Below are 23,439 nucleotides of genomic sequence, written 5' to 3'. Positions count from 1 at the left end.
CCTTCATAAACAGTTCTGTGTAGGGTAATTTGTGATATATTAATTTGGGGACTTTTCCATCATTTGGTTTGGTCCAAAAACCAGCGTTGTAGTAAAAGAAACTTTGATAATATTCAGTATAACATTGGTAGGTTTCAATTGCTCTTCTCAGGGTACAAAACTACTAAAGAACAAATTTCATGGTCACATAAATTATTCATGCAGTCGAAGGAAATACCATGAAGCTTATCTAGCCAGGTTGTGCTTTCAATACCTGAAGGATTTTACAAACCCAAGCAAAGAAATTGCAGCAGAACATGAAATTCGGTGGCTATAGCAACCGCCATCAATAATAATACAAAAATTGTCAACATTCAAATAATTTTCTAAATATTCGTGAAATTATATGGTTTTACAAAATTGGCTGATGTGTTGGGGGAAAAACCTCCCACTGCAAAGAGACCGAGATCAAGAAAAGTAGCTGGCAATAGCCTGAGGTAAATACCTTTTGTGGCTAAAATGTATGCACTCCTGGAACAGGAAACTAATTGACAGCTTATTGCCAAGCAGTGATGACAGGATGTTGAGTCAAATTTCCAGATACTTTTAAGCATGTAATTGTTTGTTTGTTTTTTAATATCATGCTAGTGTGACAGACATTTTGGGGTAAAATCTAAGCCCTTGAATCAGGTTGCAGGAAGTGACAAGTGGGAAAAGAGATGGTGAGTCACCTGATTTTAGGCAGCAAGACTAGCAAAGGAGTAATGAGAACAAAAAAAAAAAACTAACGAGAAGAAGAAAGAGTAGGATGTCACAGGTCTTTTCATGATGACAATTTCTTCTAATGCCTTTGCTTCTCAGTTATTTTTTGAGGATTCCTTTTCCACCCCAAAGTTGAGTTTCGTGGCAACTCTTCACTCTTTCATTCAGGACTGCATGCATTGTCAGTTCAGGCACGCAGCTGCTTATCAAGGGTTTGCTCTTGGGCACCACTGAGAACTTATCACTCATCATTTATTTCAGAATCAGACTCAGGGCCAGCTTTTTAAAATATTAACACACTTAAAGATGAAGATAGGTTCCTAGAGGCTTTAGAAAATCTCTCACAGTGCCTATCTTTAGGTGCTTAAATACCTTTAAAAATCTGGTCCTTATGCCATATACATTTCCCCATCTGTACTGTACACCCCTGAATAAGGTTTAAATAAACCATTTTCCTTCATCCAATAGCAGATCCAATGTAGTCATTCAGAAGACACTTAAAAACATTTCTTAATATTTCTCTGATATGCGAGTATTTTTTCCTTGAATATAAAACTTTTTTTTTTTTTGCAGCTTTTAAAGTGCAAATGGATTTAAGAAGGGAGAGGGAGGTTGTCCTCCTTTCTGCTTTGAAGGGGAATAAAAGAAAAGTTGTTCCTTAAATTCAGTTTAAAAAAAACTGAAGTGTTTCAATATCAGCTTACTTTAAAATGATGGCCAATTTTCTAGAAATTCCCTTCATTCACTGCATCCCTTAGCACAGCCCTTAATATATACTATAATTTAGTTTAAAGCTACTTAATCTTCATCCACTTGAAACCTGAAACTGCTGCACTGAAATATTGCAATAGCAGGTACTATATTTAAGGTTAAAGTCAGTCTTCCATTATAACTCCCTGTATTCACTTTCTGAAAACTTTATAAAAATTCTCCTTTGTCTGGACCTTTCCATATTTACTTTAAACCAGGGGTGGATATGAAAGTTCAAGAAAAATCCCTTCAGACATCTTTGAGTTATGGGACCCTTTCTCAGTCATTTGGCATTGTTCCAAACATGCTTTGTATAGAAGCACCCTATCTGAACATCTCACAGTTTGAGACGAGAGATGGTCAGAAATTTGTCTTTCTGGGAATTGTTTTAAAATAATTTTTTCCAAAATTTCCCAATTTTTCCCCACATTTTTATTAAACTTTTTTTCAGATTTTTGAAAACCGGTTTTGGTTTAAAAAAATACCAAGTCCCCTTGTTTTTGTTGTTGTTGCTAAAAACTGGAAAAATTTTTACTCAAAAAAGATCAGTTTTGGATTTCTGATTTTTTTTCTGAAGACTAGAAAGTTTCAAATAAAGTGAATATTTTCCACTAATTGTTTTGATTTGCTTGAAAAGCCATTTTTTATTGGAAACAGTTCACACACAAAAAACTGACTAGGTCCTTTTTGTATATTTTCAATCTTTAGCTGACCTTTGTGGTTCTGTATCCTCAACAGACATTTACTAATGCTTTAGTAACTTAATGAAGTCCAGTCTCCAAGTGGAACCTCCTTAGGAACCTGAGAAAACAGCAGAGGCATTCATAGGCACAGATAGTGTTTCAGATTGATGTTGGGACAATTTGTATGAAGATTATAGATGGCTCCTTGAAAGACAGCAAAATACTTAAAAATGTAAGGGCTAGGTTTTTTGGATCCCTATAGCAAAGGGGATATGAGGCAATTGAGAATTTCCTCGACGTGGAAAAAAATTTCAGCTAGTACAGTCATTTCCCCTGGATTCCCAGGCACAAGGGTTATGCTGGTAATTGAGGGACATGGCTGGAGTATGCTGTGCTCTGGCAATCCCTGGAGTGCATTAAAGTTTAGAGGAGACCTATGACTACGGTAAATTCCTCTGGGACCTCCTCCATCCCTCAGCAACCCTGAGGATCAGAGAAGCACAAAGTTAGTCTACAGCCACCATTGCAACTTCTTCTCCTTAGTTACACCAAGCAGGCTCTGGCACAACTGCAGATCTAGCCCTAAATTTCTATTCTTCCTCTTAGCTAAAAAGGTATGTCCTTTCCATTGTTAAGTGATGTGCTGTAGCACTCTCATTCTGGCTAAAGACTGTCTCCAGCCAAACCACAGCAGCAAAGGCTTAGTAATCTGTCCCAGTCTGCACCATTCATCTCAAGAGATGAGAATCCCTCTCTTCGGCACCCGTTCATTCCATAAGATGCAATTAAAGCCAAGATGGAATTTTTTTTCTTAAAAAACAAACTTTCCTGACATGAGTAGTCCTACTTCAGTCAGTGGAATCAATGGGACTGCTCATGTAAATTTGTTGGATTGGAAATGTAAAAAACCTGGTTCTCAGAGTGCCAATAACATGACCACATTGCAATTATATGGTATTTTCAATTAGTAGTTCTTGACAAACTTCATCTGTTACAAGGTGAAAATTTGCAGGGGGAGGGAACCATTATCCCTCCACCCATAATCAAAAAGGGGCCAGTGGGTGGAGATAATTAAATTACAAAGATTCAGAAATGAACCAAAAGTTACAGACCAGAAAATCTCCTTTCATTGTCTGAGAATTGACAATAGAGTGAATGTTGCTTTACAATGCACAGCAGCCCTAGTTGAAGAATAGCTTTATCAAATGCTTTGACTGGAGTTAACAAAAGAAGGGCAGCAAGCTGTTCGGCAGAGATTTCAACTCCAGCGAGCAAGAACCTCCACACTAGCAAACTCATTGACATTCACCATGGTCAGCTGGAGTCAGATTGGTGAGGATATTTGCACATTGAAAAGAGCAGCAGTTTACCTTGGATGGAGTACAGCAAGAGGTTGGTTTTATTCAAAATGGATTAAATGAAACAAAACCTAAGATTGGGCTGAGAGCCAGCTAGTGGAGAAGAGGGCCAAAGGAGAACTATGTTTTTTCTTAAAAGAAGACCTTTTGCTAACTGAGGATTAGTTGAATGCTTCAGCTGACACAGGGAAAGTAACCAATCATTTGTCTGCAGTTACTTCTCATATACAATCTATAGATGATGCAGAAATCGGACCCATATAAAATGAGGACAGAATTTGGCCCATTGTCTTTTTATTGTAAGCGTGTTTCAGAGCTTGTTGAGATTTGGTAACAGGAAGGGGAAGGACTTAGGAAGGTAACTGCCAGACAGCCTATAAAACATGTCACACAGACAATAACAACTTTTGTATATTTTCCCTTGCCATAAAACATAATAGAGAATTATATCCCCACTATAGAATTCTATGGGATGGTTAAAAACATGATGGAGAAAGTATCTATCTTAAATGTTATATTTATTTCAGGTCAGCTTTATGGAAACCTAGGGTACATCTACACTGCAAAAAAAGACTCTCGCCTGGCCCAGATCGGCTGACATGGGCTCAAGGGGCGGTGGGGCTATAAAACTGCAGTTTAGATGTTTGTGAGGGAGTCTCAGAGCCTGGTTCCAGCCCGAGCCCAACCATCTACACTGCAGTTTTATAGCACTGCAGCTCAAGCCCCGTAAGCCCAAGTCACCTGATTCAGGCCAGTTGCAGCTGTGTTGCGGATTTTTTTTCACAGTGTAAAGGTACCCATATAGGCTTAGATACCAAGTTATCAAAACTTAAGTACAAGTTAAGTCCATCCTTATTCAGCAAAGGACATCACTGTGTGCTTTAGTCCTACTGCAGTCAACATGACTTAAGCGCATGCTTACTGTCTCAACCCCTGGGTAGGCTGCTCCTTCTGAGACCCTTTTCCAGTCCCCTGAGTATACTCTTCTTGGCAGGCCTGTGCCTCCACTTCTCTTTGGGATGGGATCCTGCAATCCAACCACTTTCTGACTGTGTCTACGGATTATACACACCAGGATATCAACCACTTTACCCAGCAGATCCAACAGGATTTGGATTCTGCTCGAGTTCCGCAGTGACACAAAAGCCGTTTCTTCACAAAGTATGATTTATTTGCCAAAATGGTACACAAAGCTTAGAGAAAGCGATTTAAAATTAAGAGACCTACAGGCATATTGTCTTGCCTAAGCTTGACATACCTCTCAAGCTCCTAGTAGATATGACTTAGCCTTGCTGTCCCCTGTTCTCTCTTCATACCAAATCACAGCTCACTGGTTCCAGACCCGGACTCTCAAGTCAGGTTGTCTGTGTGTCAGCCTCACTGCATGCTGACGCTGTGTGTTGGACTGCTTCCAGCTGAGCTGACCACCTCCCCCCACACACACCTTTTTTTAAACCCCTGGGGGTCTTTTGATCTAAACCACAGCTTTGGAAGAGAAAAAGATTCTAATTTGGATAGTCCCAGACACACAGGTTCTTACCCCAACTGATGGCCCAGCCATTGTTGTCTTAACTCATTTGAAGTGGGCACCTAAGAAGCCGTATTATCTGTTTCATTGTTTTATGCTTCCTTGGTTCATTAATAATCCCTCTTTACAGCATCCTTTGATTTGACTCTATGCATTCAGTCTGGCAGCAATATAAAACTGAACAGGGAAACTGGGTCATACCTAATGTTCCTAAAAAATAATACAGACATTTTCCCAGTTAGTCCCATTTATGCCCTTTGAATGGGGATGGGCTACTGAATCTGGGCCTTAATTCTTATTGTATTCTATAGCAGTTTTCCAGGAAGGTTGGGCAAAGAGCTGAAGAGCACAGGACATGGATCAAGGCCAAAGGACAAGAATTCTAAAATAATGGGCAAAAAACTGAAAATTACAGAGCAGTGTTGAATGGCAAAGAAAGGTGACTAATTTTGTTTTATTTTAAATAAATCAATGAGTTGATCAGAGTGAATTTCTCCTCTTGGGAAGGATACAAATTGAAAACAGTCATTTTCGGTCTATGACCAAATTCTGATCTCAATTACTCCTCTGTAATCCCACTATCGTTGAAGAGATTGCACAGGTGTAACCTAGGACAGAATTGGGCTCAATCACTTTAGAACAAAGCCTGTCCTCATTTTCATGATGCAGTGTCAAAGCAGGAACAAATTAATTAAAATAAAGTCAGTATCTGTCAATGCATTCTCCTGAGGATCAATGGTGCAAAAATATTATGCTTCCCTATAATCCAGGATCCGTGAGACAGTGTTCACTGTAAACTCCATGTCTCTTGGACAAGAGTAGAAGCGAGACTATGGACTCCTCACACTCCAGTGCAATGTAAATTCTATCTCTGTGCACGCATAAGGAAAAGAAAGAGGTTATTTAAAGGATGCCATGGCAGATTCTGATCCTAGCAACACTTATATAAATCTAGAGAAACCCTATTGACTTCATTGTGGAAAGAACTGCCACAACAGAGTGGCATCTTTAAAAAGCTGATGAAACAAGGTAGTAAATTGAGAGAGCCATTAGCTATATATCTAAGGCTAATTGAATTGAGCAAGAATGAGCAAATGGAATAAATATGCACTTGAGAACAAAACAACACATTTTATGAAAAGTTGAAATATTAGAAAAAACAAGTTTACTCTAATGATGTGTACTTAGCTGGGGCTAATGAGCATACCAGAGTCCAGACATTGAGATTCTGACAGAATTTCTGGATATCAGTAGTAAGGTGTTGTATCCACCAGGCAAAGTATTAACAAACTTCAACAGAACTTTATTTACAGTGGAAGTCTCTTTTCCAAGCTGTAGTGCACACCCTGTAACTCTCCCAGCCTCCTTAACTCCTCCCCCCTCCTTCTTGTTTCCTGTCCTTTCAGACTCCCAACAGCCAGTGCTCCCAATTCTAATAATCACATGCAGCATCTAAATACCACATTCCCTCCTCTCTTAAGAAACTTTCCAAATTAAAATAAACATTGTTGTTCTAACCACAGGAACAAATATGAAACAAGACACTATACTGTTGTCAGGAATATTACACTGAAAACACTGTAGATACTACATAACATAATCTTTAGTCCAGGCAGGTGGTCGTCTGAGTCTGACAGGCCGTCTCTCAAGCCCCGGTTCCAGTGCAATGTTTTGTTGTGTTGGTTCTACAGTGAAGTCATCCAATGCAGACTGGGTGTTGACATAATCTCCTCTTGGTGCATAGGCAGGTGCAAGATAAGAAGCATTCCATACCCGCCCACCAGAAAGTCGATAGGTGTAAGGTTCCTTCTTCTCTAGGATTTTAAGAGGAGCTGTGAATTTATGGTCCCCTTTGCGTAAGATTCCAGGTTTTCGTATTCTAACAAAGAAACCACACTCAAACTTTGGTTCCTTAGCACCCCGCCATTTGTCTGTGAAAGCCTTAGACTTTGCTTGGTTCTGTTCAACTGTCTTTCTCACATCATCCTTGTTTGGGGCATGAGGTCGTGCCTTTAACAATCCAGCAATGTTCAGTTTAGTAGTCATCTGTTTCCCATGAAGTAACTCTGCGTGTGATCTTTGCGTTGTGGCCTGTCATGTAGCCCGGTATGCTTGCAAGAAATCAGTAGTGAAGGGTTTCCACAATCGCCCTTCCAGTTTAGCTGTTTGCAAACTCTCTTTCAAACTTCTGTTAAACCGTTCGATTTCCCCATTGTCTTGAGGGTAATATAGGGATGACCTATATGTTCCTCTCTGCTAGAAAAGTTTCAAACTCCAGGGAAGTAAATTGACTACCATTATCTGAAACCAGTTCTTTGGGGTTACTTTCCCAGCTAAAAACTGAAGAGAGGAACTTAATTACTGTAGCAGAAGAAATTTGTGATGTAACGCTACCTCGGGCCATTTGCTGAAATAGTCTATTAAAGTGATGGCATAACGACAGTCAATTGGAGCAGTATCAAAGGGTCCTACAATGTCAATTGCCACTTTTTCCCATGCAGATTCAGGAAGAGGAACAGGCTGTAATGGAGGAGTACATGTCACTGCTGTCTTATCATGCATTTGGCAAGTGACACAGGATTTTATGAGTGCTTCAGTTTGAGAGTCCATCCCTGGCCACCAATACAGATCCCGTAGTCATTGTTTGGTTCTGACAATTCCTTGATGAGTATCGTGTGCCAGGTGTATGAGTTTTGACTGTAATTCTTCTGGCACAAGTAGCCGGTATGTACCTCGTAGCACACAGCCATCGAGCAAAGAAAGTTCATCCTGAACTCTAAAATAAGGCAGCAAAACTGGGTCAAGGTTTTTAGGGTTACTGGGCCATCTCTTTGTCAGAAATTCCCATAATTTTTGTTGAATTGGACACGCTGAACAAGCAGCTTGAAATTGTTCTCTTGTAACTGCAGTAAGAGTGCTTGTAATAAGCGCAACTACTACATCCTCAACCTCTGGTGGACCATCTGGTGAAGGCAAAGGCAGGCGAGAAAGGTAATCAGCTACCACATTTTTGTTTCCAGGCTTATATTCCAGTTCATAATTGAAAGAAAGTAGTCTTGCAAGACGATATCCTGCTCTTCCCAGTCCTTTCGTGGTGAGCAACGTTGTCAAAGGGCTGTGGTCTGTGCGCAACTTGAATGTGCGGCCCCACAGGTAAGTTCTCCATTTTTCATTAGCCCTGACACAAGCAAGTGCTTCTTTTTCAACTATAGAATATTTTCTCTCACCATTACTTAGTGTCCTTGAAGCAAATGCAACAGTCCTCTCTGTGTTGTCCTCATGAAGTTGCGTGAGGACAGCCCCAAATCCATAATCAGAAGCATCAGTAGTTACAGTTGTGGGCAATGCGGGACTGAATAATGCAAGTACTGGACTATGTACAATCAAGTCTTTCACCCTCTCGAAACTAACTTGTGCATCCGATGTCCACACTAAGGTTGAACTTCTCTGTAGTAATTCTCGTAACGGTTCAATGACAGAAGCATAATTGGGAATGAATTTTGCATACCAGGAGGTAAGACCCAAGAAGGAATGTAAGGTTTGCAAATCTGTTGGAGGAGGAGCATTTGAAATTGCCAGGATATGATCTGGATCAGGTTTTAGTCCAGCCTGTGAAATTCTATGCCCCAGAAAGGAGAGTTCAGTTTGTCTAAATTTGCATTTGGACCTATTGAGCCTGAGGTCTGCTTTGCTGATGCAGTTTAGTACAGGTTATTGTCAGGCTCCTCAGTAGTATTTCCAAAAACAATAATATCATCCAAATAGCACTGAACTCCATGTTGATTCTTCAGAATCAATTCATCATTTTTTGAAAGGCACTTGGGGCTGATGCGAGACTGTATGGAACACGTTTAAAACGAAATAGTCCCTCATGTGTAATAAATGCTGTGAGGTCTCTGCTATCTTCATGCAACATAACCTGGTGGTATGCGCTCTGCAAATCAAGAGTAGAAAACATCTTTGCTCCATGGAGTTCTGCAAATACTACCTCTATGTGAGGAAGAGGATGGCTGTCAATCACAATAGCTTTCTTTGACTCCCTTAAGTCCACACAAAGGCGAATGTCTCCACCCTTCTTCTGCATCACTACTATAGGTGAAACCCATTCCGAGGAGTTAATCTCTTCAATAATGTCCTTTTGAACAAGTTTTCTAAGTTCCTCTGAAACAGCTTCCCTGACTGAAAATAGTAAGCACCGTAATTTCTGTCGTACAGGCAACACATTGTTCCGCATTTTAACTTTATGCAGAAACCCATAAGCACAGCCGAGTTTCTCCTCAACCTGGAGTTGGGTCCCAGCTGAAACTGGTGTGTGTACCTCAAGAGTGCTTTGCTGAGGAAGATCAATTCGTCCATTAACTACCCTGAGATTTAAAGCAGCTAATAAATCTCTGCCAAGGATAGGAGTGCCTTTGTGAACAATGTAGAATTCCGTAGTTACACAGCGATCACCAAAAAGTAACTATTGCTGGCAGGCAGCCATGTACTGGAACAGGGGTCGGCAACCTTTCAGAAGTGGTGTGCCGAGTCTTCATTTATTCACTCTAATTTAAGGTTTCGCGTGCCAGTAATACATTTTAATATTTTTAGAAGGTCTCTTTCTATAAGTCTATAATATATAATTAAACTATTGTTGTATGTAAAGTAAATAAGGTTTTTAAAATGTTTAAGAAGCTTCATTTAAAATGAAATTAAAATGCAGAGTCCCCCCAGACCAGTGGCCAGGACCCGGGCAGTGTGAGTGCCACTGAAAATCAGCTCGCGTGCCGCCTTCGGCACGCGTGCCATAGATTGCCTATCCCTGTACTGGAATATGTTTTTTCAAATAGCATACCAAGTGAAGTTTGGGTTCAGTAAGAGGAACATCTTTAAAGTAATGCAAATAGATGGAATCAGGTAGTATAGATACTGCTGAGCCAGTGTCCAACATTAGCTGAATAGAGTGTGATTTGCCTGCGGATATGGCGAAAACATTTACAGTGCACTTTATCTGTTCTGGAATATGTGCAGTAGTGATTTTGTCCACACTCAGCACAGTAACATCTGGTATTGTAACTGCAAGCAACTGTTGATTGAACTGGCTACTGCGACATACTTTAGCAAAATGCCCAATCTTTTTGCAATGATTGCACTGAGCTACTTTTGCTGGGCATCCTGTGTAGCTTGCAAGATGTTGTGGGGATCCACAGCGAAAGCATGCTTTTACTGTATTTTGCATTTGCTGATTCAGTGGCTTTTTATTAGTTTTCCTCTTGCAATTGTTTGTCTGCAGCGATAGTGAACTTTTCTGCAAAGGAATCACAGCCTGGCCTGTGCCTCCTGTATCTTTGCTCATTATTTTGGCTTCAGCTGTAGCTGACTCAATCTGAGCAGCAATGGTTATTGCATTTTCTAGTGTAAGTTGTGGTTCTAGAAGTAAGCGTTCTCTTACACGAAGCATGGTTGTTTTCTCAATGAGCTGGTCTCTAATCATCTCATCTGCCATATTCCCAAATTCACAAGTTACAATCAGACTCCTCAGGGAAGCAATATACGGCATGATAGTCTCCCCTGGTTTCTGCTCATGCTGGCGAAATCTGTAGCAATTAGCTACTACATTCACTTTTGGCACAAAAAAGTTCTTTAATGCAGGGAATGCAGTCTCATATTTATCATCTGCAAGAGGAAAAGTGTAAAATATACACTGCCCTTCTGCTCCAAGGCAGTGGATTAGCAGAGCATGCTTTCTTACTTCAGAAATCTCTGTAGCACTGATTGCAAGCAGATAAGTCTCAAACATATGGATCCAGACAGTAAAAGCAATTGGAGGCTCACCTGGGCTTTGCAGAAAGGGTGCAGGTGGGTTCAGAAGCAGAAGATCCATCCTCGTCGCCAAAATGTTGTATCCACCAGGCAAAATATTAACAAACTTCAACAGAACTTTATTTACAGCAGAAGTCTCTTTTCCAAGCTGTAGCTGCACACCCTGTAACTCTCCCAGCCTCCTCAACTCCTCCCCTCTCTTCCTGTTTCCTGTCCTTTCAGACTCCCAACAGCCAGTGCTCCCAGTTCTAATAATTACATGCAGCATCTAAATACCACATAAAGCTGACACAGTGTACATCTACACATGTTACAGAATCCTAACAACAAAAAAGCATGGTCCTATATTCCTAGTTATAGCAGACTTGTAAGAATCTGAGAAGTATTTTTCTGTTAGACTAAATAAGGAAGAAAACAATTAATCTTTAAAAGAAACAAAAAAAGTATCTGAAGTGCTTACAAATGAAGGCTCAGGTCCTGCAGCTTGCTGCATGCAGGCAAATTGTTGTCTCTGAGCAGAAGTCAGTGGGATTTCATGTGGACATAGCTGTCTATCCATACTCAAGATACAGTATCAGACCTTAAAGCTTCAGTCCCTGATTGGGGTCTTATAGATCTGAATGTGATTTCAAACGGGAGCAGAGAATTACACTAGAAGATTCTGATCAGGATCAAACCTAAACAGACAACCTATAGATATAGACAACATACTGGTGGGGGTTGGGATGCAACAGCCAACAAATGACTGAGTGGTTATAGAGCAGGGAGAACAAAAATGAACATGTAGTAGCAGATGGGTAGTTTAGAAAACACTATAGCCTCATCTGGAATGCAAAACTGAAGAGTCCCTCTTTATTTACTAGGCTAAAATGTGCATATTCTAGAATGTAACTTGCATCTACCCATTTGACTAACTCATATGAATCATCGTATAGATTTATGGAATAAGGGCACGGAGCAGCATGTTCATAACAATGACAGGACATCAATCATTATTCTCCCAAGGATCTGGCAGATCATTCAGTGGCAAATCTGTTAGTTTTAGTTAGAATTCAGATGAATTAGAATTGGTTTTCCAATTAATAATGTTACAGTCTTCACTTTGTGAACCATATGCCCATTGCAAATCATTCACACTGTCAGTTTAAATGCACATTTTTCCACAACAACACTGATCTTTAGTGGCAGCCAAACTAAAGAAACACTGTTATTTTCCTACAGAGATGAAAGGGAACAAAGTATATGAAACACCAAATGGAAATGCAAAAGCAAAGAGCTAATTATCCTTTAATATGATGCATGTATGTAGAACTGTTCCATTGTATTTATCTAGAATGACATTCACCTTCTTATTGCATAACATTCCCAAATTAAAAGAATGGAAGAAAGAGGCAGAAACATGTAATTATTTCAGACTACCTAAGGGTATGTCTTCTCTACCAGCTGGATCAGCGGACAGCGATTGATCCAGCGGGGATTGATTTATCGTGTCTAGTCTAGACGCGATAAATCGATCCCCAAGCGCTCTCCAGTCGACGAGAGATGCAGGCAGAGTTGACGGGGGAGCGGCAGCAGTCGACTCACCGTAGTGAAGACACGGTAAGTCAATCTAAGTGCGTCGACTTCAGCTACGTTATTCACATAGCTGAAGTTGCGTAACTTAGATCAATTTTAAGATCTAGTTCAGTGCATACTATGCAAAGAGACTGAGCAATCAATCATATTCAGGGGTTGAATTCAGAGCTGCTGAGCACCCCACAGCTCCTATTGACTTCAGCACCTGTAAAAATCAGGCAATTCACTAGGTAAATAAAATACTTTGGATGAAACTAGAAAATATTGTACTTACCTTTTGTATCGAAACACACCCATGAACTCAGAATAACCCATCGCCTGTGAATTTGATGTTTTCTTCCCTTCTTGACTGTATTTTCTGGAAGCTGTGAATCCTTAAAATGCCACCCCCTGACAAAGAACTGAGAAATGGGTATGTTAGTTATAGTTGACATTTCCCCATCCCCCACAGGTGGTTAGATTGGAAGGTGAGTGTGGGCTGCAAAATCCAGGATGAAGCAGCAGGAAGGAAGGTGAAAAGCAGCCAATAGTTTAGCTGTGAGCACGGGGTTCAGTGTGGGCTAATCAGATTAGGAATTCCTTCCACACATTGGGGTTCTCAAACGTGTTCAGACTGTGGACCGCATCTTAACAGATTCTTTTGTGGACCCTGTCATCTGTAGTTGCATAACATCCTTGTGGCAACTACAGCTGCTGTTCAAATGGAAATGTGATAGTAAGAACATATTTATATATCCTAGTGCAATGTGTTTTGTCCTTGGGGAGGAGGAGAGAATGGATTGAACCACTTTGTTCACTTGTGTTCTTTATTTCTTTTCCATCTCCTCTGTTCTGTTCTTCTCAGCTGAAAGCAAGGAGAATCAGCATCATGTGGCCAGCTGGCTCTCTCTGGACCACCAGCAAATGTTCTACACATCATAATTTGGGAACTTCTGCTGTAGATCACCAATGATCAAGCGGATCCTGGGACAAGCTCCCAGCTAGGAAAGTATAAGCAAGTGTGTGACCTGATGAGTGTAAAATGCTTAGATTGTTATGGCTAATTACTGCCATAATACTTTATCTAATGGGTTACCTAACTGGATTTGATAGCTGGCCAGAAGCTACACTTCATTTATTTTTGGTATGATCTGATCACTTGTGAGGAGAATGTAAATGACTTAAATCAGCATAGCAGTTCTATTCAGTCATTTTACAATGATGCAATTTAAAGCCTGTGTCAGATTTATATATTATGGAAGCCAGAGTATTTTTTTTTAAATCAAGTATTTTTTATTAAAAAAAAAAAAATCAGAATAGTCTGTTTTACTGGAAATGAGATCCATTTTTAGGTGTATACAAAAATCACAGTGTACAGAATAAAAAGAACTTTGAGCTAAATTTGGGGCTGCATTGGTTAAATTGAGAGCAGAATCTTACCGTTTATGAGGACGCAACATGTTGTCCACTGTTTCAGTCATTTGCTGTTTTAATTTCTAAAGCAAGTATGCTGATTTATGTCAAATTGTCTCTCTGACTACGTCATCAATTAGCTATAAAATATCCATCAGTGCAGATACCAATATCTAAAAGACACAAAGATGCTCCATGTAAGCAGACTCCTTTGTCATTTCCCCCCCCCCCCACCGGTGACCGATTAGTCAGTGGGGATTTGCATCTGCATTCCCTTCAGCACCACACATTCTGAGCATCTCATAATCTTTAATGTATTTATCCCCACAAACACATCTGTGAGGTTGGGAAGTGCTATTATGTCCATTTTACAGATGATGTGCTAAGGCACTAGGGTGACCAGATGTCCTGATATTATAGAGACAGTCCCGATTTTTGGGTCTTTTTCTTATATAGGCTCCTATTACCCCCCACCCTCGTCCCGATTTTTCACATTTGCTGTCTGGTCACCCTATAAGGCACAGAGCAGCTAAGTAACTAGCCCACGGTCAAACAGGAAGTCTGTGGTGGAGCAAGGAATTGAACATAGGTGGCCTAAGTCAGTACCCTAATCACTAGACCATCCTTCCTCTCCTGGGTGTGGGACTCTGCCTGTGTGGAACAACTTGTAGGATCAGGGCTAAAGAGGTTTTCTTTTTTTTCCTCTCCTAAGTCATGCTGCTTACACATCTCCTACTGAAATATATAGAATGAATCCTGGATTGAACCCATGTTTTCATTTAAATTCCATATGAGGTCAAAGAATTTTGGCTCACATATTGCTATCTATAAATAACGCACCCAGAGAATAATGTCCGAGGCAAAACAATCTAATGAAAAGCACATGCATACAATGACATTTTTCAATCAACAAATGCATTAACTGTATTTTCTGCAAGCACATAGAAAGCTATTTTTAAAAAAAGTTAATTGTTTAAAATAAAAGTGCTTTAAGGCTTTTCTGATTTCCTTTTTCTTGGATTGATTTTCTTTTTCAAACTGTATTAAAATTTTGGTGAGTTTCAAACTTTTCAATACACCCTAAAGCAATATAAGCGTTCATTTTAAAATGTATTGAGATAAAATAAAGTAATAATTAAGCTTTGTAGAAAAAGGTATTTTTAGGTCACGATGAGATACTTGTTGTAAAGCCTATTGGACTCGAAAGTCCATGGGCAATGTATACTAGGGTTGCCAACATTGTATTTCAGAAATATCGGACTGGTTTCTTAGCACCCCCACCTAACCCCTCCTCCTGATATAATTATTATGATTAATAATAACTAATAATAAGCAGCACTCACCTACCTTCACCAGGGATATTTCTTGTTGCTTTTTGCAACACTCAGCAACTCCTGATCTTGTTGTACAGAGATGAAGAAATAGGGGACATCCCTTGTAATAAGGGTGTTAGCAACCCTAATGTATACTGAGTATCCTCATTACTACACTAACCCTAAAAATCTTTCCCCCTTTAATACCATGTGTAAGGTGAATGATAGACTAAAGGGGAACAGACCCTGGATCTCCTGACTCTTCATCCTCCACTTTTACCACTAGCCATGCTTCCTCTCTTGATGAATGAAGCAGCTGTTCCCTGATGAGAAGAACTAAATGGCTAGAATTTATACAGCATGTGGGAAGAGTAGTGCATCACAAGATGGCAGAGGAGGTGGCAAATGGAAAGCTGCAAGCAGACAAACAGCTCTGAAAGGCTCTCGGATGGCCTCTATGGGGATACACTCTTCACACTGTGGAGGGATAAATATCCAGGCTAAAGAAATGACTTTTATTTACATGACAAGGGTGCATAGGCATCACTTTTACAGCCAGGGTTCAAATACAGGGGCTGCCTCAACTTCATATGAAAAGACTAACTAACTGATGCTTCTAAACATTTACCTCAATCCTTCCAGAATGTCAGGAAGGAAATCCACAGCAACTGCATTCAAGACTAATATTCTTTTTGTGACAAAGATTTTCATTATTGTTTCAATAACTGATTATTGGCATGAAAGTTCTAAGCATCTCTGTATAGAAAACTGAACAACAAAACATTTTCAGGAAATTAAGTTAATCTTTGTCCATTTAAATTGTGGCTGTTCTACAAATTTCTTCATTTCTGCCAGCAAAACCAAAAATTTAAAAGATCCACCATGTAAAAAGAACCCTGAAACTCAATCAAGTTTAAAGTTTGAGTACAGGATTACATTTAGTCTTCTATTTGAGTAAAGTAAATCCTGCTCTTCAGAGCTGGATTCTTGCACAAAGTCATCAGACTGATATGCTAACAAGTAGAATCTATGGTCTCACACCCATTTTACACCACATATATACTGCCCTAGATATCAGTGGAGTTCCTCCAGATTTACAAAAGTGTGAGACCATAGATTCATAGAGGTCTGAGCAGGGCTGCCCAGAGGATTCATGGGGCCTGGGGCAAAGCAATTTTGGGGGCCCCTTCCATAAAAAAAAGTTGCAATACTATAGAATACTATATTCTCGTGGGGGCATATTGTCCCACTTGCCCCCCCCCCCCCCTCCCTGGCAGCCCTGGGTCTGAGTTTCATTTACATTAAGGCCCCTGTAGACCACTTTACATTTATATCCATTATTAGGCCCCTTTACAATGTCAGAGTGGTGGAAAAGGTCCTTGGTGTACATAAGAATCAGGCCCATAGATTATCAGGGCAGAAGGGTCCACTGTTGTCTCCTTCTGTGGCCTCTGGCGTAACAAAGGCTGTAGAATTTCATTCAGGAAATCCTGCAACAAGCCCAATAACTTGTGGTTGAACTAGATCATGTCTTTTAGAAAGACAGCCAGTCTTGATTTAAAGACTTCAGTTGATGGAGAGTTCATCATATTGTAAAATGACATGACAGAGCAACTTACCAACATACGTGGTATCACCCAGAAACCCCATCAATGTCAGAGCCCCATTGTACACTCCCTAGGACAAAGGACTTTGACCTAATCAAGGCTCTTTGGTGGTACTGCAATATCACATCCATTAGCAAGTTGTTCTGATAGTTAATTACTCTTTGGGAGGAAGTTGTTTTGTTTTTTAATGGTGAATCAGCTCCAACATGTCTGTCCTTCTGCCAATGACTTATCAAGTTTGATGTCCATTCCCAGTGTCATGAAGAAATTCTTCATGCAGGGTATCACCAGTGACACTTCTGATCATCACTGACCATTTTGTGCACTGTTCACTGATCTTAGTTTCTCTGATCCCATGTACAAGATGGTCTGTCAAAATGCTCAGATGAAAATGAATATATAAGGAAAGACCCACATATTAACATCACACAAAATCATGAAAATTTACTAGGCCAGGTGCAAAATCTGTTAATTATTCTTTACTTTGATGATAAAGAAAAGAATGAATGTTATTTTACTTGTTAGTCAAAAGACATTACACATCCCAGGCAAATGGACAAGTAGAATTTTCGCTGGCTGATTCACACAGAATTATCCTATATGAACTGCTTAACTAAAATATCAAAGACACTATAGAATGTGAAAAATGAAACAATGTGTTTCTGCAATGCGCCTCTTCATTTTACTATGTCCAAAATCAATCCCACCCTGATCAGACTTTTCATTTAGTCTTTCTGTGAGCTGTTTTCATTTACCTTCTACTTATCCATTATTCTAGTTAGTTTTTTCCACCCTCAATAGTATATGTGTAGTACAGTATTTGATATAATAAGTAGTATAATGTGTGTTTTGTTTTTCTTTGTCTATTTGCTGACAGTTTGGCCTGGCATCTAATGCTGTGCTGTATACAAAGCAGTTTCTAGATTTTTATAAAACAATAATCATTAAGGCTTTTGTTGATTTGTTTGTTTTTGTTTTTGCCAGCAACTACTTCAAAAACGCAGGCTAAGATAGTGATGACACAGGACGTGGGTGAAAAATTTGAGACTTGTAATAGATGTTGTGCCTGTCTCCTGGCAGTTCTACAGAAGAACATTATTAGGATAAGGATATAAATATCCACTAGTAATCACTTCACTGCCATCAAAATCTCAGAGCTGGTATTGACAACCCCTGAAAAAGGGGAAAATAAACTAAACATTAATGGTGCCATATTGTAAAACCCCATGTGGCCTTTTTCTGACTGCATGCACAAAAGAGTACATGCAAAAATGCACTAGCTTTTGTGCAACTAATATACACATGCAACTGCATACACAATCATAGTAACTGCACTTGCAAATCACCAGTCACTCCATTTGTACGTGCACTTCCCACAACTGCACACCAGCTGGAGTTACTGAATGAGTAAATTAGATGTTTATATACATGTGGATTTTTTTCACAAGGAACTACATGCACACAGCTCTAACTGTCTAGCCCTTAAGTCATGATATGGCTACAGGGACTGGGATATGGGATAAGATATAGGGCTGGAGCTTGTCTTCAACTATATTTAATTGGAGTAGCTCCAGGAAAGCCAATAGTGTTAGGCTGATTGGCACATGCTTAGGATCTGGAGCCCAGAATATATCACCACCAAATCACTTGTCTGAATCCATCCTAAATCAATTGTAACTGGAAATTATTCCTCTCCAACGGCATATATGAAATGAATCTGACATTCAAGTCCATATCCTCGAAGGCAAGAGTCAACTTTCAAAAACTGCCAGGGCACCCATCTCTAACTGGTAGCCCTTATTGACGGTCTCCGCAGAGAATGATTGGAATGGAGCCTGAATGACCCTCTCCCAGATTAGTTCCTGTATAGGTCCATCTGCAAGCTATGCTGCCAATAACTGTATTACTATACCTGTTTTGTAGGTCAAAAGAGGACCTTAGTTCCAGTCATTCATAGGGAATACACAGATGATTTATTTTACTGGTCTTTACTTTTAAAAAAGTTCTGGACTCAATGATCATAAGAGATGCTGGGAGGTCTTTTCCTTGTCTGTCACCTATGACAGAGTTAAAATATAGTATGATACATACCTATTATACATAGGGTTCATTGCAATAATGGAACCATCCAATGTTACTCTCAGCAGGGCCTTGAATTCTCAGAGAAGCACATTCTGAACAGATAAAACTTCCCTTTTAAAAATACTAATTGTGCCTCAACCGTCTATAGATTTGCAAGCCCAAGGCAGGATGGGCATGAGGAACCTTCCCTTGACCTGCACTCAAACACAAGCCAGGCACAATTGCAGTTCCTGACTCTTCTGATTGCAAGGGCTGCACCTTGCCAGCATCCTCAAAGATGCCAAAGGGGATAGAAAGGAGGGCAGGACGAGCCTGTAGAGCTAGCTGACTGTGGATGATAGCAGGTGCTGCATCCCCCTAATGCATGGTTTAGGGGGCATGCTCCTCCTGTGTGAGGGGGAGCTCTGGGAGGTGTTCTTTCTGCATGAGCCCAAATGCAGGTCTTCCTTTTAAAGGAACAGTCTGGCTCTAAATGTCTGCCAGAGAAGAGCTGTTGGGAACTGACACTACTGCTAAATGTCCTTACTCTGGCAGTTTAAATGCTATAGAACACAGGATGTAAAAGGTCTGTATGAAAGCAAGCAGCAATCCTGTGACATGTTTAAAATGCAATCAGTAATATTTTACAACACATCCAGAATCATCGTGGTAGCATGTGTAATGTCCTAAGAAGAGGTGTAATGTGGCATTGACCCACCAAGTCTGAGAATTCTGGTAGCTGCATTTTTATAAACTGAAGTCTGAATAATTGGGAGCTCATTAAACAAGTTGTTACATTAGAACTTTCTAATGATAAAAGCACTGCCTAAAATACACAATGCAGCTTTAGAAAGCGGATCTTTGGCGGATAATGAAAGACTCAGTCGCTGCTTGATTTTTACACTCAGGCTGCGTCTACACTTGCAGGGATGGGAATGACTCCCAACTCACATCGACATACTCATGCTAGATCTCAGTGATCTAGCTGCCCTAAAACAGCAGTGTAGCTGTGGCAGCAGGGGCAGCAGTGAGCAGTGTCAATGGACTGGCCACCCTGCATGTGTACCCTCCGGAGTCCAGGCAGGTTTGTACACAGGTGGCTAGACCATCCTGTCACTCACCACCACCCATTCTACTGTAACTACACTATTTTTAATGAGCTAGCAAGATTTTGTCTACACAAGCTGGGAATCACACACCCCCACCCAGCTCAGAGTGTACATGTAGCCTCAGAAGGTTGGTGTAAACTGGAGTAGCCCCACTGACTCCAATAGAGCTATGTTGATTTACACAAGCTGAGGATCTGGCCTTCAAACTTTGAGTATTTAGAAATGCTCCTTTTTTATTTATTTATTTTTACGTGACCAGTAAAATGCTATTTATTTGGCAGCAGAATTCTCTACTGAGCAACAAAGAGTCAATAAAATGTTAGCCTTTTCAGAATGTTGTTTTTAAACATGAGGGCTATATTTCTTTGAAATATGATAAGAATTGATAACACCAAAACCCATAAGAGGAAATAAAACTCAATGCCACATCACTGACCATAATGTTTTCATGCTGAAAAATTTCAAGTGGTAAAATATACAGTGCCCAGGCACCAAGCCAAGAATTTGTCCTTGAGGAAACTTCATAAATATATATATATATATATAAGTATGAGATCATCATATTCACACTCATTCTAACAAACTGGCACTGACTAGCTACGAATGAAATTTAACAAGTATTATACCAGAAGAGCCAACTCATTTTTGTAGACGCTTTTACAGAACCCCAATATATATATTGCACCAGAACTGCAGACAGCACAAGAACAATAGTCATGTTTTGCTTGGCAGCCATTAATAAATAATATGCAACTTTCCGAGAGACAACCTCTCAATTATGGAGTGCTTTAATGTCAAGCTTCAATTTCTTCCAAAACCAAAAAATATTTACAGTTGGCTGGCTGCAAACATTGACAACAATTCCAGTCATGGGATTTAAAATTACTAGCATTCTTTGAAAAAGAGTACAGACTTTTTTTCAAAGATTCATAGCAGCAAATTTCAAAGCATCTGGAATAACTGCTGAAGCTGGTATTTATAAAATCCTAACAAATGTGATACAGATTGAAAAAATCTGTTCTCAGTTACACCCAGGGAACGCAACTGATTTGCCTTCCAATTAATTTTGCGGTATTTACTGATGGTAACATGTTCCCAAATCAGGGTGGGGAAAATAAAGGAGAAAATTCAAAAGTAATCTAATAACTTCCAGGATCAGCTTTTTGCTGGAGTGTGCAGAAATCATCATCAATTCCCCAAACTCCATTCTACCTGAGTGGGAAAGAGATGTGAGGTCCTAAAGGCCAGGGGAGAAAACTAGAGAGGAAAGAGAGAGAAACACATTGTAAAAGGGAGTTTTAAATCAGGATGACAAACAATTTCAAAGGACTTCAACAAGTAAATAGCAAAACTAAACCAGCCTGTAGCACTGGCACCTGGCTATCTGACTACTCCAGCTGTCCGGTATTGTGACCTCCAATACTATGATCCTTCCCTTCTTTGCTCTGTATGAATCCTTTTTCAGTTGTCTCTCATTGTCCCCTTGTTCAGTCTTCCAAGCTGCACTCTGTTCTCATATCATTATCCCAGCCCTAGTTTTAGCTACTTTCAATTAATGGAACCTCTGTTTATAAATTTTAAATGAGTTCAGTGAATTCAGCAAAAATAAAATTAAAAAACCCATTCCTCCTTTTGCATTGCATTGCATCCATCCACTCCACTGCCTCATTGTTTCCTTATGCAAGAATTTCCTGTGGGACTGGGTAGTTTCCCCCTTGTCCTAAATCAAATGATAATCTTTGAAACTATTTAGCATTTGCTTTTATACTGACTTCAATTGGAGTTCAGGATTAGACTCAACCCTACTCCCGCTGAAGTCAATGGGAGAAATTCCATTTGAAAATGTCATAACAAGTCCACTCCATAGTGCTGCAATCTAACAGTTTAAGCATCTAAAAATTCCTGTGGCTGTGAGAAATGCTTTCTAAAATCATAAGACACCTTGCAAACTGTCTCTGCCTGACATCACCCAGCTCAGTGGGAACTTTTCAGATTGCAATCTGTCTCCTTGCTGTATGGTGTGACAATGTCCTCTGTCTCCACTGTCCAACACAGCATGTGATGATCCATAACCACTCTGAGTGCTCACAATCCACTGTGACACAATGTTGAAGCACACCGGTTGCAGTCACAGGAATGCCTGACTATCTGGCACTGCAAGGCAGGCGGGGTCGGCTCCAGGCACCAGCTTGCAGGGCCGGCTCTGGCTTTTTTGCCGCCCAAGGCAAAAAAGCCTCCCGCCGCCCCCCCCCCCCCCCCCCAGTGCGGCAGGGGAGGGCGCCGAGCCGGGCCGCGGGCCACTCTCCCCAACCGGCCGGAGCGTCGGGGGGAGGGCGGCGAGCCAGCCAGGGCTCCGCTCTCCCCGGCGGCCAGAGCGCCGGGGGGAGGGCGGAGAGCCTGGCCGGGGCTCCGCTCTCCCAGACCGGTCGGAGCGCTGGGGGGAGGGCGGCGAGCCGGCCGGGGCTCCGCTCTCCCCGGCAGCTGGAGCCAGAGCGCCGCGCCACCCCCCTCCAGGTGCCGCCCCAAGCACAAGCTTGGTGGGCTGGTGCCTGGAGCCGGCCCTGCCAGCTTGGCAAGCAGGTGCTTGGGGCGGCCACTCCGGAGAGGGGCAGCAGGTGCAGCTATTCAGCAGCAATTCAGCGGACGGTCCCTCACTCGAAGGACCTTCCACCGAATTGCCACCGCAGATAGTGATCGCGGCTTTTTTTTTTTTTTGGCTGCTTGGGGCGGCCAAAACCCTGGAGCCGGCCCTGAAGGCAGGTAACAGAATGACATTTCCAAAATCTGAAATCCAGACAGGATACATTTTCATTTTAAATAACCCCAAAGTGCTATGAGCAACAAGGGAAGTAGCCCACATGCTAGCAACTATTGTCCCTAAAATCCATAATTAGCCTGATTACTAATGGAAGTGACAACCTTGCTGATTGCAGTGTTGTAGCCATGTCAATCCCAAGACCTGAAGAAGAGCTCTGTAAATTGAAAAGCTTGACTCTCACCAACAGAAGTTGTTCCAATAAGAGATGTCACCTCACCCACCTTCTCTCTCTAATAACCTTGCAATCAGAAGACAGGCCCTAAAGCAGAGTGACTATTTCAGTCATTGGCTGGAATATGCCAGCTGTGGCACTCTAGCAAACTGGAGTAGGTACTAATCACAGTGTTCTAATTTAATATCGTCAATGTCTTTGGGAAGAAGAATTTAACCAGTAGCTTGAGAAAGACAGAGAGGAAGGGAGGCAGGAAGGAAAGAGACTGAATGGCACTAAGTTCCTTGAGACTGTCCAGCCTGACATTGATGAGGTCTCAATATTTAGTCTCTTCCATGAGCTGCTGCTGATGGAGCTCAAATTAGATTTGAAATATTAAGAGAAAGTAAATGTAATAAATATAATAATTGAACTGCAGTTTCTCATATATTATTTCTTATTTGTTGTTCATGTGAAATGTGCTGTTTAAACATAATTAAACACTTTACCAAAAGTGGCCATGTTTTAATTTAAGAAGTTTGTGCCTCCTT

This window comes from Malaclemys terrapin, chromosome 4 (assembly GCF_027887155.1).
Source record: "Malaclemys terrapin pileata isolate rMalTer1 chromosome 4, rMalTer1.hap1, whole genome shotgun sequence".
In the NCBI taxonomy this organism is placed as follows: Eukaryota; Metazoa; Chordata; order Testudines; family Emydidae; genus Malaclemys; species Malaclemys terrapin.
This window is presented reverse-complemented; position numbering follows the sequence as displayed.